Source organism: Drosophila teissieri, chromosome 2R (assembly GCF_016746235.2).
Source record: "Drosophila teissieri strain GT53w chromosome 2R, Prin_Dtei_1.1, whole genome shotgun sequence".
Lineage (NCBI taxonomy): Eukaryota > Metazoa > Arthropoda > Insecta > Diptera > Drosophilidae > Drosophila > Drosophila teissieri.
In genome coordinates, this window is record NC_053030.1 from 5,383,040 (window position 1) to 5,403,096 (window position 20,057).

A 20,057-nucleotide genomic window follows, 5' to 3' on the forward strand; every position below is an offset into this window, starting at 1 on the left:
TCATTTCTACAATATTTTCCACATAAACACACACACGACAATAAATCAAAGACGCAGAGAAAAAACTGTCAGTTGGCGCCAGTCACCACCGTAAAGACAGTTTTCCTAAAGATTCTCACATTTAACCAAAAACCGTTTAAATGATTAATGTCAACTCTACGCGTTTATGATAAACCGTCCAAAGGTAATTTGCATAATTGCGCCTGCGACCTTTGCCGTCAAGGAAATAAAACCTGATTGGCTCAAAGCAAAACAATATTCAGGCATTGAATAATGATTTCTCTGGAAAATGCCAGTTCCCATCGGGTGAATACATTTTTGGGCTTGCATTGGCCATCACATCAGACTATCACCCTAAATGATCACAAGGAAGGGTGTTGAGAACGATTCAAGGCTTTTGTACATATTATTCAGGCAAGAATAAGTTATATAAAACGAGTTTCCCTCAAAGTGTCAGATATTTATAGGTAACAACAATAAAGCCACTTATAAGACATTTGGTTTTACGTGTTAGTAATTATTTTCTTAAGCCCAGTTATACTTTTCACTTTGCTAAAAGTACTCGAAAGCAAAACGTGACATACCAATGCATTAACAAGTCTTTTTTATATAAAAAATGGCTTTAATTAACTGTATAAAAGGTGTCACTTAGCAAACAAACAAACCACTCTGCACATTCATGTATTTGAACAGCTAATATAAATGGCAACAAATAGTTATAATTAATTGTGTGAAATGTGAATGGAAGCAAACAACCGAAACTTAACAAGCTTGAACTTAACAATTTGAAAACGAAATGCCCCGATTAAATAAAATTGTTTTCTGTTCAGGCGTTAGTACCTGCATTGAGGGCACCTTTGTTGCACCTGACCATAAATCACGTCTCTCGACGATCTCCTTATCAGCAGCTGAGTTGAGGACCTCGGGCTGGCCTACATGCAATCGATAGATAAGGAAAGGCACACGAATCGTAATCTCTGACCCGAAATCGCTGTGTTGCTCTCCTTAGAATTGCTTTATTACGCCGTGGATGCCAACACTTCCCAAGAACTTTTTGCCTATAAGAAACCTGAGGGCTGCCTTTTTAATTGATTGCTGCCTGCCTTGTCCTCTGTCTTGCATTATTATCACAACAGGGCAATCTGGCTTTGCAGCCAGAAACACGATAAATAACAGCTCGCAGCGGGGATTCGCTGGCTGGAGATTCGAAGACCCTTTCTAGGGTCTCTGTACGTGCCCTGCCTGCCGAGGGTTTGGGCCACTAAGCCCATAATGAACCCTTCCCCTCCGCACCTCGTCCGGCCCACTTCTCGCCTCTTGGCCATGGGCGCGATAAACATCGGGCATCGTTAGTCTTTCACTCCGTCTTCGTCTTCTTCTGTTTACCCAACCCAGCCTCAGCAACCTCAGCCTCCTGGTCCAGGTTCAAGCCCAGGTCCAGCACCAGCTCGAGCTCCATCTCCATCTTCATCTCGATTTCCATCTGAGCCCGTGTTTTGACTGCCCGTTTTGCTCCGCCAGTTGATCTTTGTTTGCTTCGTGTGCTCTTAACGAGCTTGTACTTGGGCTATCGATTAAGCGATCCCAATCTGAGGCCGTGGACCCAGTGATTTTCACTTAGCCAGGAAGCACCTTATTAAGTGTTTTATAGTCCGCTCGAATTAATTTCATAATCGCCTCACGTCGGTAACAAAAGCTTCTGTAAGAAAATCGGTATCAGGATGATTTTATAATTTCAGTTTTTGAACAAGATCACAATGTGCATTCAGACTTGTGGCGTTTCAGAGCACTTTGACTCTTGTATGAACATTTCAGTACAAGCAGGGCAAAGTACAAACTGAAGCCCAGTTCTTTGGTTGTTCCTACAAATTACCGACAGGAAAGGACGATAAAACTGTCTGCTGCCTGCGGCTTAGTCAGCTGTCAGCACTTGATAGTTGTGCCACCAGAACGAGATCAGGCCGCACCCAGATGAAGTCGTGCACTGGGTCTCGTATCCAGAGATCCGGAGACTCCTCCAGAGCCGAAACGGTGCCAACATATGTGTCGTCATTCCCTTTCGTCGCTGGCATTATTGTGACAGTTCATTTGTCACATCCACTGATTTGACGCAATGGGAGCGGGAATGGCGAGTAATGGGGTGGGATCTACAGTGAACCCTCGGCAGATGTGTGAAAACTCACCAGTCACCATTTTCCATTCAGCTGCCACTTGAGGGCTTCAAAGGGGCGTGGCCCGTGATCACAAAGGAAATCTTAATTGCCGCTTAACGAGCAATTGAGGACTCCATTCGAGGGAGTGGCGGATATAGCTGAAGACTTATTCCGCGGCAAGAGTGCTGCATACGATTACACATCTTCACATCTTTATGAAGACCAGTAAATACATATGACTTAAAACAATATATTATTGTATAAAGTAGCTCAAAAGAAGCAATGCATTGTATGCAACGTACGCTCCAAACCTTCGAATATACATATGTATATACTTTGCAGCCACGTCCCGTTCCATAACTCATGAGCATTCTAATCAGCCCGGGTCGGTATCGAAGAAAGCCACCTTTAAATGGGAATTTATTGCCTCCATCGTATTTGTTTCCCCCCTCGTGCGTTTCCCCTTCCCAGCTCGACCCCAACTGGAGCCCAACTGGACCCCAACGCCCATCATCGATGACCCCATCGGAATCCACAGCGGTCTTGTTAGCAAAATCACCTGCAGTGCAGACGGCCAAACGGCCGAAGGAATTAATAATTCAGTCTGGAGCCGCCCAATGGCTTTTTGCCGGACTCGATTGGGCCTGTATTCGGGATTGTGTTTTGAGTTGGGGATCGGATTTTGGCTACCTGCAGAGCAATACGTCCAGCGCCCATGTGAATGATGCATTCCGCCGACTTGGGGGCTTTTTTGACTCACTGAATTATGGAGGCGACTCTTGTCAAATTTAAGGTAATTGATGGCTGTGAGCGGAAACCCAAGTATCGTGTGTAAAGCGGGTAGCGAAAAAGTATGCTCTCAGGGTTAAATAAACACTTTTGCTTTGATGAGAGGGCCGAGAAGGAAGAGGAGTGGCCCAGAATGCCTCGCGTATTTAAGACCTCTTTCTTTTTAGCGAACGCTTAAAGAATTTCATTTAAAATGTGTCTGAGTGACAGGGGACCTTAATTAATTAATTTAAATTACATGGATTGATTGCATTTTAATATACATACCTACGGGTCTGCTATTCCAAGTTCCCATATATACAAATGTCCAAATAAAAGATGTCAACAATTAAAAGTAAATAAGTGATACAATTTAATTATTTCCTGAAAGCCAAACTCGAATGACAGGAACGGAACAGGATAGTTTGGCAACCAAATAGCCAAACACCGTTTAGAGGAAGTTGAGCTCCTTAACTCCGAACACTCGTTAATTAAAGCAGCAATTCACATTTTAAGCCCTGCAATTTCATCCAGTTAGTCCCATCCTAAAGCGTATCCCATTCAAATCCATTGCTAACATCCAAAATCAGAGCCAACTACTTCGTTTAACAACCCACAAAACAGGCGCAACATTTGACTTTGATTATGGTTCTGGTCCCATAGAGAGGTGAGGGGTCGTGGAAGATTATGTAAATTTGTGCAGGGCCAGGCAATGAGAAAACTGTAAACATGTCGCATAAACTTAATTAATTACGATTTCTTTATCCAATCGACCCAGTTCGGACTGCAGTGCTCCACCTCCACCTCCGCCTCCGCCGCCCCTCCTGGGACTTTGGAGTTGGAGAGTAAACGTTTTATGGCCGCACAGCAGCCGCCTACAGATCATCGAAGATTAGGAACTATTGGGGGACAAAGGGGAGTCTGCATGCCCCAGGTCCGAAATCACTTGATCACACTGCCCCGGGCCGTTGTCATCCAATCAATGTGGAGTTTCACAGGGCCCGTTTCTTATTCAAATTTGATTTAGTTTTTCATTCCGGTTTGGGACCCAAGTGGAACTCATGTTCGATTTTGGGGATTCAGGGGGGCGCACTGACCGCCTTTGGCAGCTCATTAAGAAAGTTGTTCCGCATTCATTTTTTATCGCCGTTGTTTATCGTGCCGCTTGATTATCTCGCTGTATTCCTATTTGGAGCTTTCCTCTCTTCATCTGGTCGCTTTTTTATTGTCAGGCGTTTATTCTATCTAAATGTTTTGATAAGTTCCCCGAAAAGGCGGGCCGGGTAGTTGGAAAATTTATGTGGCATCGTTTGTCATTCGGTGTACGGCTTGTTTAGGTGAGATGAAAAGCGATATGGGGCTTTATGGTCCGAGATACCCAGCATTAACTAGTGCAACAGTATGCACCTGTCATTATATCACGATGCAGTCCTTATCTTATCTTAAATCGCTTTCTACTTTCCATGTCGCCGGTTGATTTCCCTTTCTGCATCCCTCATTCCAAATATTTTTCACCTTACCACCTATGCATTTTAGGCAATGCAATAGCCATTAATTATCATCAACTTCCAATTTTTAAAAATTCAATTCAAAATCTAGAATTAATATTGCTATGACACTCTAAAAGTTCGTTCTCAAAAAACGTATTTTTTTACAGCATTTAATGTGTTAATTTATACATTGAATTTTCAAAAAGTTCTTTCATTACAGCATTTCATGCATTAATTTACGCATTGCAAGGGGTAATGAACCTTAAATAGGAGTTTCGTTGGAAATAACTATCCCCAAGTCGTAAAACTAGCTTGTCTATACATTGTCTTGTAAATTGTAAATCTTGTCTGAGCTTAAACATGTTATCGCTACTTGGGGACATCGTCATCATATAATCATCGGACATATATGTATAAACTATAATTTTTTTACGACCGACTTCCCCAACTGTCCGATGCGGGACATAATTTCAACATTAGGGCATCGTAAAAGCGTCATGATAATTGAACGAAAGAATAATTTTCCTCCTTCGCCTCTGTATGTGTAGGCTTTTTATGAAGGAATTACGAAAAATGCATTAAAAAAGAATCGCACAGCCCGGGGCACAAGAACAATATTTTATTAACACTTCGTTCCAATGAAGATCAATATTATTTTTAAACGTGAAGCTCTTGGAGCACCGCAATCTCCTCGCATGTTCATCAAAAGGGTAGAGCTGAGGAAATAGGCCGATGGAAATCTTTGTGGTATTTTTCATCAGCTGCAACAAGGCGGAAATTCATTTCAATTTACCAACGAGTTTTCCAAACACGCACTTTAATTGCACCATAAAAACGTCAGCGACTTGCAGTCGAATAACTATTCTTAATTTGTTTATTTTAATTTATATTTGCTGAAGTTTTTATTTATTTCCCCAGCTAGCCTTTTGTTTTTTGTGGGCCACGCATACCGAGAGGCGAGCAGTTTATAAACACATGAATCACTCGACAAGCGGAAACTTTTTTGGGCCAGATTTTGTATTTCCCCCCCATTCCTCGAGCATCCTCCGCTTTCTTGGTACTTTCTGGTCGAGCTGGCTGGGATGGCCAGTCATTAGCCGGGAAATTGCATGAGGCGCCCCCTGTCGGTGATGTGCGCCATTTCTCAGGACTCACCACCCCCACTTCCACCGACACATAAAGTACCAGGGCCCACCTCAGACTCCGCCTAGGTAATTACCGGTCATTAATAATATGCAGATGTGCACTCCGTTCCTTTTGAGCCAGGACTCATCAGCTCGCATTCACTTGTGCCATTTCTGCACCATTTTCGGCTACGCTGTGTTTATGTGCTTATGTTGTTATGTTTTTATGTTGTTATGTTTTTATGGACCGCATATTTTCGAATACACAATCATTCTCAAGTGGCTGTTAAAAAAGCGAGCCATTTTCCCGTCCTCTTCCTCATTTCTATCCACTTCTTGACCCCACGGGACCGACAGCAAACAAGAATTTTATGATGGGAAAAATGAGCATCTTCCGTTTGTTTTAGGTGACAGCAAGCAGGATCCTGAGGAATGGGAAACATCTGTGCCTCGGAGGCTGGAAGGATGTAGGGGGAAATGCCTAAGGGGGGTAACTTTAATTGTATAATAAATTATTTTCAATAAAAAAGGGGTCAATTTTTCATTCCCTCTCAATCGATTGGCATCACACACTCGATATTGACAAAATTGCTCTTTTTCAGCAACCAGTTGGTTTTTGAATGTTCTCATTTGTCCCAAATACAAAATACTGGCATGCCAAAATTGCAGCTTGAACTGAAAAATAGAATATTAAAATAGGAAAATGTTGCAACATGTATTGTAAAGTAAATCATTTGATCAAAAATGGCTTTATTAACTACAAATAAAGGAGCTAAAATAGAATGACTCGATATATTGGGTTTATAAGTGAAAGCGTATATTAAAATGGTCAGTTTTTACTGGTTTACAGTTTATTAAAAGTCGTTTGTGCCGCAAACCATAGCGAAAAGCTAGAATGCCTCTGGAAATACCAATTTTCGCCATCCACAATGACATTTTTTGCATCTGCGCTCCGACTCGATTACATCGAATCTGGCTCGCCTAATGAATTGTCTCGAATAGTGAAATAAAATTTTATTATACATTGCTGCAGCTGTTGCATGTTGCAACTAATGAATAAGTGTAAATCTAATGGAAAGGCGTTAAGCCAGAATGCAGGAATAGGTGGGGATTGAAGCTGGAGCCCAACTATAGAGCGTCAAGTGCTGCAAAAGAATGCAAACTGTGGCGCAATTCAATTAAAAATGTAAAACAACTCAAAGGCGTGCAACAAGAGGGGGTGTGGGTGGTGCGCGAAAAGGGCGGCAGAACGGAGGGGCGGGGCAGGGGGCCGATGGAGCGTACGAGAAGCGACAATGCAAACGAACCCACTACATGCAATTAGAAGAGGAGGATAGTGGATCCGGCAGAGAAGCTGGCCAGCGGAGACTATCGGGAAATAATACACGAGGAAAAATAGGGTGCTTTAAAAAAGTACATATAATTTTAAGCATTTTTAAGCTAAAAATGTATTGACCAGCCCTGCTATTGCATGCACATTATTTCCCCATTACCAAAATTCAATTTGTTTACAACTAAATTAATACATACAGATACGAGTATTGAGGTGATTTGCCAGGACTGAGGAACTGTTTTATCTGTTTGCAAAAAATGGCTGGTTGCTGTTTGTCCTAATTGTTGATTAAAGTTCTAGACACTTAATATAAAGTTTTCGTATTTGTTGCAGTGCATGAGCAGGCACAGTTGGCTTTGATTGCTCAATATGCGTGTCTGGTGGGGCGATTGGTTTATTGTATCGCGGTTTTTGTGCGAATAGAGAGTGGTTCTCCTGACCCCCATCCCCATCTCCTGAAGCCCTTATGCCCGGTGGGATGGATGGACCCGGGCCGTAAAATGCACAAAGAACTTAGTTAAAGTGGACACAACATCGTCATTACATCCGCGAGCAAGATCGAAAGCGTGGGTTAAACGCAGGAAGAAGCATGGTTGCAAGGACCCGAAAAGGATTATAATATAACTAATGGATAAATGTGGCTAAATAAGCCCAGATAACTGAATCTTTGAAGATTTTTAACGAAACAGGATACTGGCTAGAACCTTTCTATAATCAACCTCTTGAGGACCCAAATCATCTCTGGGAAATGGCCCAGCTGGACAAATACTCGTACAATCCCCAAAGCTAAATATTTCTGCTAATAATTTTACTCGACTCAATTAAAGTTTCGCCCTCGAAGGAGAGAGTCTCTACAAATCGCGGTCCTGCAGCCAGGACTATCATTTATACTGAGTCTAAGAAGGAATAACTCTGTTCCACCCTCGTCGGAGATTTATTTGCCGAGATTTTGGGGAAAGAGTTGTGGCCCCAGCCGCGTGATTATCCAGTGCATTGAACGCGGCCAGACATTAATTACCAGCAGCTGTTGGAGATGCCTCTCAAGCCCCCACAGATCCCATTGGGTTTTTGTGTTTTGGAGTTCCCAGTTGCCAGTTCCCAACCGCATTTTTGCCTATTTATGAAAAATGATCTCCCCCTGTGTGGAGGTAAAATTTAATATTTTTCACTGCGGCTGGTAAGGAATTTAGGTGACCCGAAAGGAAAAGAATTCCGTAGGATTTCCCCAATTGTGGGGATATAAGTATGTATAAGTTTCAGTTTTTAGTCGCACCCCTTGCTTTAAAATGGTTATACAAATATGCGTGTTTTCCCTTTATGCATTTTCCCGTGCTCTGCGGTGTGCGAGCACCTCTTTTATGGCTGCCCGGCTTTTATGGTGCTAAAGACATTAAAACTGTCATAGCATTGGGCACTTAATTTGATATTCGAGCGGGGGATAATTGGAGCAGACTCCGTCGTGTCGCATCGGGATGCCGCTGGAAACGGGATCCGCTGCAAGTCCGTCCGGCGTTCTTGTAGCGACGTGGAAATCATTTATGACAAATACTCGACGGGTTCATGGGTGGCCCACACACAGGAGGCTCGGGTGCGGGGGACTTTGGCGTGGGAGTCGCCGGATGGGTGGGGCAAGTCGCTCTATTTCGGGAGTTGAGTAAACATTAGCTGGCACTTCGCATGGGGGATCCAGTTACAGATCTTTGGGAATGATGGCTTGAAAAAGTGCCCTTGTACTCACTTATGTGTTCACTTTATTTAAAACACTTCCTTTTTAAATTTGTAAAAAAGGGAACACGCCAGGTCGAGTGCCTCGACTATTGAGTACCCATTCCTCACACAGAGAAAGAGCGATATGCAAGTAGCAAAGCGAGTGCTTCCGTGGGGTCGCTTTTATTAATTTAACAAATTATTAATATATAACAAAAACAAGCCAAATAAACGCTATGGCTATACCGCAGTCCGTCAACAGGTATACAAAAAATGTAGAGAGAGTTATGTGGTAAATAATTTACCTTAACAATTTTTGTGTGGTTTTTTCCATACATTATTGTAACTAAAAAAAACGGCAGAGCTAATTTAACAAATTCATATTATTGACAGCATTGGAATAATGTCAAGCTTCGGAATTATTTATAACATGTTTACGCGTGTTAGCAAATCTTTTCTATAAAATTTCTATAAAACACTTTAATTACTAGCAATACAATGAGGCCTGTAGTTTAATCAATATTCATGTAGCTTTTTTTATATATTTTACTGTAATTATTACCGTGTCAGACCGTTTTTTCCCTTAATATTTATATCATTTTAATCAATAGAGTTACAAACGCTTCCAATGTCCAAAACAACCCACAGAGGGATTTTCGCAGAATTAGGTACCTAGAATATGAGGGTCTGGCATTTCGATTCCGGGGCATTGTCACTCCATGATGCGGCTCCACCTTCTTCCACTTTTCTTGCCCCACAGCTGGCAAGTTCATATCGCGCCAAGCTGCGGCATAAATCAGAATCGTAGTCATCGCAGGCCGTTCGCAATTGCGATGGAAAGGACTTTCCCACGCCCGGAAAGGGGGTGGTGACTCAGAGGGTTCCCGGCCATAAACCATGCGTGGTTCTCGTTGCTGGGGGGCACATAAAAAGCTCTCTCCCACAATATAATAAACAATTTCCTGATAAATCGCCGAGAGCTGGGATTAAGTCTGCCATTGCCATTTCGCCGGGTTCAGCAACTCACTCATTGGCATGCCGCATGCCGCGAATGGCCAAGACGACGACGGCGGACCATGAAATTTATGGCAAACTCAAATTTATGCATTTTAAAATGTAAGCGAATGCGAAACAGAGACGTACGTGTCTAATGTGCGAATGGGGAGAGCCTCATTAGGGCCGCGGGCCCCTTCGTCCCCCCTCGGCCGCACCAAGCTGCAATGTTGCACAAATAACTCAAGTTGCAACTAATTACGACGCATTTCGTACTTAACAACTGTGGCAATAAATTTCGAGCGTGGCCCATGACACGACTGACGTCAACGGAGGCGACTGTTGGTCGCCGTATTTCCCGCGGAGCCGCCAGATTTCAGACCAGATTTTTTCCGGCCCCTCCCGGGAAACCCCGTTTTCCTCCTTAACGCGCCTCGTCATCATATTCGGAAGCAATACATCATTCGAGTCGGGCAGTTGCGAAAAGAGCACTCAGAGAAATAGGTTGCAGCCATATAATATTGCAAAATAAATTATATAATATATTCCTTTTTAATCTTAAAAGTAGTCCCAAATATACTGACTACGAAGTAGTCAAAACAAGTAGTATAAAACAAGACTTGCATCTGGAGAGCACGAGAAGAAAGTCGATCTTCAAATTTAATCCTAGGAGTCACTTAAGAATCCCTGAGGAGCCTGTGCTTAAAGAAACCCCTTTGAAAAGGTAGAACATAAGAAACTCGACATGTTTCTTTCAGTGTGGGAGATATAAGATTGTATTTATTTTCTTATTTTGCCAATTACAGGCTAACAACACTTCTCCAAGTGTACGAGGGGAGCAGAGCCCATGTACGCGGCATGTGTCACGATGGCAACCGAGTCACTTGCCGCAAATTGGTTTGCATTTCGCAGGGGCGGGGGCTGAAAAGCAAGCCTCATGCCTCCCATCTCGTTAGTTGTGCTGCATGCGCAGATTGTGTTCTTGATGTGTTAAGAGGAAAGTGGGGAGTAGGGGGTTAACTTGGGTGGCGAGTCAGGTAGTCAGTTGGTATAACTGAATTTCTAAGTGCGGACGACATGCATCGTAGATCGAAGAGCTGTGCAACTTAGTGGAAATTACATCTTAGGTACCAAGATTTCGATAATAAATGTAAATGATAACATTACATGATAACATTAAATCTATGACAGGGCATTCATTTATTCTATTTATTTACGACGCTAAGCTCCATAATTAAGAGTAACCCAATGTGGCTTAGGCGCATTGTTTAATATTATAACGCGAATAGTATAGTTCCATAAACTAATTACTCCATTGTTCAAATGCTGCCTTTCAATGCTAATTAAATTGTTCGCTCATTTTCAGTAACATATCTCCTCGTTTATTTCCATTCAACCAGTCAAAGCCTTTATTCAGCTTTATGCCTCAGACGTCGAATTAACAGCTATATTAGCACCTGACCGCAACAACTGCAACTTTCCCACCTTGCCACCCGTAATTCGTGGATCGCCGACTTGTGGAGCGGGAACGCCAAAGGCACTCGACACCCACAAATTCGCGACAAATTCGATAATCAGTTGTATATAAACGCATTTAATTGTAAGTCAAATGTCGCTTCAATCCCCGGTCACGCACCGAAACAACAAAAAAGGAGGTGAATCGAACGTATATGTATCCCCCCCACCATGACAGTCCAGTTTTCAAGGGCTGCATACAAATCGCTGCCACGCCCCTTTCGCCTAATCAGGCAAACACATGTGCGCTCCATAATTACATCGGAGCAGCCGATACGTGCCCTGTTCACTGAAACCCGAAATTAAGAGCAGTGCAACAGCGCGAGCGGCAATGCGAGTGGAAATGGAAATGCCAACAAATAACTCGTACTCCTCGTACATTACAACCCCGCTCACCCCGCCCACCCCCGCACAATATGCCCCAAATGCAGGTAGTCCAGAGGTGTCGCATGCCCCAAATCAGTCGGCAGTTGCGCGCGGATTAGATATGAGCAGTGGGTCACATGACGGGATAGCAGTGAGTGCAGTGATTGCACAAAGTTCCCATTACAATAAACACTCTTCTTCTGTGACATAAATACTGGACACTGCCATAATCGATGCTAATAAATCAAGTATCCAAGCACACATGGGTGTAGGGTTTCCAGAGTCTGCTCAGCTTTTGATTATTTATAGGTTTCAATGAGGTTGATGAACACGTTTTCATATAATATCCTCACTTTTTAAAAATATTTGAACTTTCCCAACTGGTTTAGACACATTTTCTATATTCAAGATTAGTCTTTTACCTATATTTAACTATTATACAATAAACTAAATTATATAATTCCCTCTCTAATACATTCAGCTCAAATGTATCCCGGTATCCCAGCCATCCAATCTGGTCATCCTTCGCTGCGTTGTGCCACCATCGATGCGCCCTGCCCAATCACTTCCTCGCTAATCACTTTGATTGCCAAATCACCGCCGACCCCCACTGCCTCCTCCTTTTCCTGTTTCCAACCTCCACCTCCGCCCACGCAGCCACGCCCACCCCCGTACCCCGGCTGCTGCCTTCATTATTGCACTCATCACGTGCAAGCTGCAACAGCAACAGCAACAGTAACAACTGCCACAAGAACGCCGGCAATTGTAGCAACAACCGCACAATCAGTCGGCTTGTAGACCCCACCCCCTCCCAGTTCCTGCGCCCATATTAGCCCCTTTCCCGGTAGTTTTCCCCGATTTTCCCCTGATTTTCCCCTCCTCCCGCTGCGGACTGCGTAAAAATCACTCGTTGGCTTCGCTGGCTATTGAAGTTTTATTGGGCAGCGCCGTCGATGTTGCAGCTTGATGTTGTTGTTGTTGCTGCCGTTGTTGTTGCCGTTGCTGTTGCAAGTAGAGCTGCAGTGCCACAGTTGCAGCGCACTGTTGTTGAGTTGGTTACCGCTGTTGTCATCGGCGGCGTCGTCGTTTCCGTTTGACATTTTGTTAACAATTTCGACCACAATGGCCGTTGCGTTTTCATTGCGATCCAAAACGAGATGGGTGGAGATGGCGGTGCTTGTGAATGCGTGTGAATGGTGGATGAATACTTGAATGAGTGCAGTTAGTGGATCCCAAAGGGGGAGCCGGGAAATCGGAAAGGGGGGATACCTTATTGTTCGGGTGAATTGAAACGACAAATGTCACGAATCTAATGAATCGAAACGTGCCAAAGATTTGGCCCCAAATTAAAGAAGTGATTTGGGGAGTGTTGATATATGTACAAATGACATGCTTGAGAAGGAAAACATAAGGGAAAATTGGGAAAATAGCCACATTGACTTGTGTAGAAACTTTGGGACGAATCTTGCAATTGATGTGACAATCATGAGTTATTGTATATTAAATATACATGCAGCATATTTGTAAACTGGGTTTTGTTGCTGGTCCAGATCTTTAAGCTTAAATAGTTCCTAGTTCAGCTTAATGACGCAGGAACATCGAAGGCTGTCTGAATCAGTTTCACATCAGACCAAGGATAATGATCAAGTCCTGGCTACCAAGGTTACTCCAGCTCTATCTTGAATTACTTACGACTGACATTTCCCGTTGGGGGACTTCCAAGGGGCTTCCTGTCTCCTAGTCTCCTAGTCTCCCCGTAACCAGCTGGATGAGCAAGGACAAGGCCACGCACTTACGCGCCCAACCCAAGTCCTCTCAGTCCCCTCATCAGGCGCAATGTTGCAACATTGTGCAGCTCTTTCTCTTTTGCACCCCCTCCCCGGAGACACTGACATTGCAATTCCGCTTGCCATTCTTTTTCCAAGCACTTTCCTTCGAGGGACCGTGTTGGGGTGGCGCATTCCTTCTCCGGACCCGTACCCGAACCCGCACCCGCACCCTTACCCGGATACGGATCCGGACTTGGGGCCTGGGGCCTGGGGCCCACTTGTAACCGTCGTCGTCGCACGGCTGGCCGCCCATTGTCACTGCAACTTTTGTTGCAAGGCGCAGCGCTTTAATCTTAAACACGCCAGCGGAACACTCGAGCGATGTCAAGTGGCCGCCTTGACTGCTCGACTGCATGACTGCTTGACTGCCAGCTGCCGCAGATTCGCTCGCAATGCCAGTCAGTGCCGGGATCTGGAAGTCAAGGCCCTGACGAGCGGAGATGGCGCAAGCCTGCTCTGGGAAAGCCAAGACGTCATGGGGATATAATGGATCATTCTTAGACTACCTAAATTAAAGGAAATCGCAACAAGTTTTAAATCATGTTCAGTGTTAAGGTCTGAATAAAACTATTTAAGCTTTAGAATATAATATTTAATGTAGTCGGAATTCATAATTTAAGGTCTATATTTGTCACCGAATTGCTATGCTTTCAAGCATTTTTAATGTTGTTTCAGTCCCTTATACTATGGTTTTTTATTAAAATGTTTAGGTATTAACCTAGGGACAATCTAAAACTAATAGTAATATAAGTACCATATACATACCGTACATTATAACTTATAATAATGATAATAGTAAATATTCCGCTAGCTTGAAGCTTTATTTACACATCAAATGTAAGGTTTGGAAAACAGTCAAATGAACATTTCTGGTGACGACGCCCCCTTCGCGACACCGACAATTGTCCTGGGCACACGCAAAGTAGACAGTTGACTTGCAGCCAGCTCGTGGCTGGTTGGAGCCCCCCTCCGCCCCTCGAGAACCCCTTTAAGTACCCCCTGCCATGTGACCTCCGCGCGAGGAGGGGGCGTGGATCCTCCAAGTGTGGCGTTGGCTAAAGCCCTGCTGGCTGATTTCCATTTCATGCCACGCCCTCGCACGAAAGCTGCTTAGACACCCAAGTCGAATCCCCAAATCCTATTAGCCATCCTCAAGTGTTTATCTATATCGCTGCTGGAACCAAAGTTCCGCAATTTCAGATCGAATGATGATGCTCTAGCAAGGATGATGTGAGTTTAAGCGGCACTTCTCTATTGAATTATTTTAAGCAGCTAGGACAGAAAGTAATTCTCAAAGAATGTGAAATGTGAAAGGTGCTCATGTGACTGAGTACGTTTTACTGCAACTTGGAGTTATCGGGGCTTATTTATAGATTACAAGAACAACACAGTACTTTGGAATCTTCAATCGAATTTGTAGGGGTAGCTGAAAAGCGCCAAGGGTAACCGAAATTCCGAATATCTAAACACGACCTTTCAATTTGTTGTGTGGACTTGGCTCAGTTCCCTTTTTTGGCATGTGCGCATTTAATTGAAATTTCCACAGACGCCCATTTTGGGGCAGAGGGCGTTGGCGCAGGCCACGCCCCCTTTGCCAGCTATGTTACGCACTCGCTTTCGTCTTGGCAAATTTTAATTAAAATTTTCGTAAAGCATTCACGTTTTCGCCGCATTTTTTCCAATTGCTTCGCCGACGCCAACGCCGCCGCTTTAAAGTGTGAAGTTCCGAGACATTTTCCGGTTGCTGCTGGGCCCCCAACGGCCCATTTCTACCCATTTCCACCCACTTTGGGTGGTGGGTGGTTGAAATATTTAACATGCAAATGAGTTTGGCTGTGCATAAAGTTTCGCTTTAAATGTGTTTATTTTAGTTGCCACGCCCACTCCGCCCAACGCATCGCTCGTTAAAAAGAGTTACAAAGTTGGTGAATATTTTAACACTTCTTCGCTGCGCTTTAGCATTTATTTAGTCCCGGCCAGGATTTGCCATTTGACCCCCTCGCTCCTTAGCTCCTTTACTCCTCCTTAACCTATTTGCCGGCTTTTAATGAGTTTTTCAATTTCAATGAGTTCGGTTCGGTCCCTTTTCTGTCACTTCATTAGGCTACTCTCTGCAAACACCTTTGGCTCGAATCTGGCACTTGTCGGCGAAGGCAAGGACAAACAAACATCGCTGCTTCGGAGAAAGGATACTCGATACTCTGAATGGCACTCTGAATGGAACTAACCCGTGTTTTGCCTCCTTAATTGAGGAGCCTTGGGCAAATATTTGTTGTCTTTAAGAACACTTGATTACTGGAAACATGCAGCTGGGAATAAAGAACATACTTCTACTTTACAATATATTTTAAACGCAATTAATATCTTAATCTTTAAGTGGCGCTGATCATTTTGCTCATTCATGCTATCCATAGGTATAGCCAACACAATTATGCACAACCATTAGCAACGTCTAATCTAATCGATCCCATTTCAGATGGATTTAATCATGACTAACTATAAGCAGACTTCCAAGGAGTCTCCCCAGCTCACCTGTGTTTGCTTAGACATAGATGGCGCCACACCAAGACATGCCCAGCCATCCTCATTCAGACAGGCATCAGGAGTTGGAAAACTTTTTGCATTAGCAAGTGCCACCAAACCCGTCCTGCCACCCAACAAACCCGCTCTTTGTCTCCACTGCAGCGACTTTCTGGGCTCGCAACTGATTGCAACTGGTGTCTGTGGCATAATTGATTCGCCAACCACCGAGGATCTCCGGCCGAGGAGTCGGCAATGTGTATCTTGCCACTAAACGCTTTGCTGACAAGCAGCCACTTGTCTGCCTCCAGCTCTCCAGATCTCCAGCACGGCTCCTCATCGTGTTAGTCAATCAGTGACTTTTCTTTGGCTACAAATTTCCCAAATGAAAGTGCAACATCATTTATCAACATCAAAACAGCAAAACAGCAAACGGCAGCACATTGGCCAAGGCAAATGCACTTGAACAAACATAAATTGGAAATTAAGAATTCAAGAATTTATAGTAACTGAATGCTGATACATACACATACGGAAACTAAGAGAAATTTGTGTATGTTTAATTTAAGATTCTGAGAAAATCTTACTATACTCGATGTGCTAGTTTCAAGATAAGGCCAAGATGTTGGGGCCAGGCCAGCATCACTCAGGCTGCAAGTAGCTTTTCCTAAGTGTATATGCAAATAGGGAAGGGAGAGCCAAGAAACCTCCTCTTGGTTACTCTTGAAGTAGCAAAGTTGAACACTCAGCCCAGCACTTTGCAAGTATCTAAAGGAAGCTGGGGTGCAATAAAACTTGGCCCAGATGCCACACCTTTTAGCCACAAAGTTGGACTCATTAGAAGGCGCCGGTGCTCTGTGCTCACATCAATGGATTTGCATGCACTTCATTAGGCGCAGTTCCAATGGACGCCCACATGGTAGCCACATCACCAGCCCAGCTCCGATCATCCGTCCATGTCCTCCGGCCACATCAATGACAATCCCGAAATTGCTGCTCCTGCAGCCTGTTGACTTTGAGCCCCACTCCCGCCACTCGGCCCATCCTTTTGGCCAGGGCTAAGTAAACACAGCACAAGTGGAAATAAATTACAGACGACTTTGTCATGTTGTCCACTCTGCTAAGTCAGCCTCCTTCGAGAGTCTTCGAAAGACCTGCACTCCCGCCACCAGCGTTTTGGCTAAATAATTGCAATTTTTATCAGAGAACGCAATAAATGCCAGACAGTCAGCGAGAGTGGCCAAACTATCCACTCACTATCATCGCATCGTGGTTATAATACTCATCGTCATTGCCATCGGAGACTACATCAATGAGGCTGTTGCTCCGGAGACTGGGGAAAGTTGCTGACCGGTCGCAGTGGGGATACCCTAGCAGAGGGTATTTGGATTCCTTGACTTTATATCGAGCACATATTTGGGAATTTACTTACCTTCAATTTGTCTAAAGCTCTATGTTTTGAAAGCAGTGACATTTTAGTTTCGATTACCAGGTAGTTAGTGTGGAGATGTTATTTGTTTCACATATCATTCCTTCGCCGCTAGAGCATATTATCTTCTCGATGCCAGGTTTTCGACGAATTTCTAGTTTCGCCAAATGGCAAACTTTCTTGGAGAGACGTCTCGGCTCATATGGCTCGGCACTTAATTGGATTTCTGCTAAAATTGCGTTTATTATTGTGGTCACTTTGGCAGGGCCTCCATCTCCATCTCCTGCCTCCAGTTTGAGTGGCTCTTTATGAGGTGTAAAGGGGCCAATCAGGTCCATGAATCCGCAGCACCCCAGTTCCCAGTTCCCAGCTACCCCACTCATCTAACTGCCCCAATAAGTAGCTGCTGACCAGGCGGTAATTAAGTTTTTGGAATGCCCTGGTCTATGCATAGCTTGTGGTTTCTGTGGTCTGTGGTTCGCTTGGATCGAGGTGCGAATTGGCTGGCATATACAGTAGGTGTCTTAAAGCAACGTGGCTTAAAGGCGGAGCTCGTCAGACAGGCAACAACCGAAAAATCTCATGTCAATTGTAGGACATAAATCAGCAGCTAGTTGAATTGAGCACATGTAAATGTGAGACCCTTTGGATTGGGGTAGTACATTTATCCAGGTTGACTTTCAGCGAAGGACCTTTGGGTGCTCAGCGCCGGTAAATGGCGACAATTTGTAAAGCGAGAGGAAAAGCTGTTGAATGGAAGGCTGGGTGAATGCGAATGCCTGGCCCACATGTGAGGAGGATGCCGCCTCTTCAGCTTCAGCTCACTTTTTATTTGCCTGACCCAGTTTGCTGACGGGTTTTGTGTTTTTGTAAGACTTTCGACTTGATTACACTTCTCTGGCCCAGCTGAATGGCGTTCTGATGGGATCTAATGCAGCTATCTGGCCACGCGATGCAGTCCACTTAGTGCCGGTTAAGCTAAGTGCACTAAGTCCACTTTCACTGCCACACTTTGCTTATCTGTCGGTGCGAACTCCCCCGTTCTATGCAAATCCGGGTCCTTGAGCCTGGACACTTCCTCTCAGATGCTCCCTGATTCTGCCCCTCCGCCCGGCCTGCCATAATACACTTGATATATACGAGTATTTTTGCATACCACTCGACGTTGTTTCGCCTTGTGACAAAGTGTCAGGAAGGGTCGCCCGACATTCCGGCCATATCTGCAGAGAAACTGGTGCTGAAGTAGAAGTTGAAGCTGTAGTCAAATCTGAATGCTGAATTATATTAAAAATTACCGCCTCTGCTGGCTCTCGTTTGCCACCGAGGGCTCTCGAGATTTATGGCTCTGTGATTATTGCTTCACTTGTCTGGAGATAGAACAGAATCTGTCTCATAAATCCCACGTCACTTTGGATTGGTTTATCATCTGGAGGGGGTTGTCGTATGCTCACTCAGTGGATTTAATCCTAAGCAACTTCCGGTTTCGGTGTGTATAAGAACCACTCATTCCCTTGTGAAGGAAAGCACCCCGCCACGAGCCACACATTCATACAATTAAGCACTTAATTGTCTGACAGGCAAATTGCTTTGTCAATATTTTCACCGAGTCACCGACCCTCTATCTATCCGTCCATCCAGCCATCCAGCCATCATGCCATCCAAACATCCATCCCTATCGCACCCACTCTGACAGCCTCGAGTGGCGAACTTCATTACCCAAACCCTGGGAATCGGGAGGAGCAAAACCATCAAAGAGGCTTTCAAGTTTGACCACAAGTGTTGTTGTTGACGTTACCTAAAAAGCTTCCTTTTTCCTGCTGTCGTGGGGATGGTTTGCCTGATGTCTGCCTCGTGTCACTTATAAACCTAACTTTAAGCTGTCAATATTTATAAATATTTACACGCCACGGATGGTGGTAGGATTGGCTGGGGATGGGGATGGGGATGCGGTGGAGGAGTGGGCAGCCTTGGAGACCTGGTGACCTGGGTTTTCTGGAGTGGCGCTTGATGGTTTTACGTTTCCGTCTGGGAAGATTACAGCTCTGACACGACCTAGACTTGCAGTAAAAGGAGGCAGGTATTTTATAACAGCTCGTTTCGGGAGGAGCCAGAAGCTTGAATAGGTGATAAAGTGGTGGCTTTAAGACCAAACGCAAGAGGAAACTTTATGTACCTGTCGCATGTTTTTTTGCTTCATTGGAAAAAGAGAACTTTCCTGAAATTCTACTTTAGAAGTAAGTCGGTGGAGTTTTTAATCATTGTGCATAGTACATATACCTGATATCCTTGCTGTAAATAAAACGATTTTATTGGCTTAACCCCAGGATTTCCCCACCCCATCCGATGGTTGGAAGAGCCTAGCCCACATCTGACAATCATTAGGCGTAATAAATTTCAGCTGTCATCCATCTAAACCCTTTCGAAGAGACTACCTTGTGGACCCCGACCCTTCCATCCGGATAACAAAGGAAAACGATAAAAGACAAGAGCTCGCTTCCTTTAAGGCTGAATTCGGGGCCATAAATGTGCAACATAATTCTCGGGGCCCTCAATTGGAACGATATTTTTATGCAAATTGTAATCAAGGAGCAGAGGGCACACAATCGGAATCACACATGGACATATGCCGAGCCCAATTCGGGCCAATAAAAAGCGAACAAATGCCGCTTGGATAAGTGTAAAATTTACAATTCCAATTCCGCATCCGTTTTCAATTTCCACGCAGTTGTGCGCCACGGAGTCTTTAAAATCGAACAATGGGCTGGAAAATTGTTAGGGCTTAAGCAAGGGTCTGATAACAATGGGACTTGGTTGCGGGACTTAAGGAACA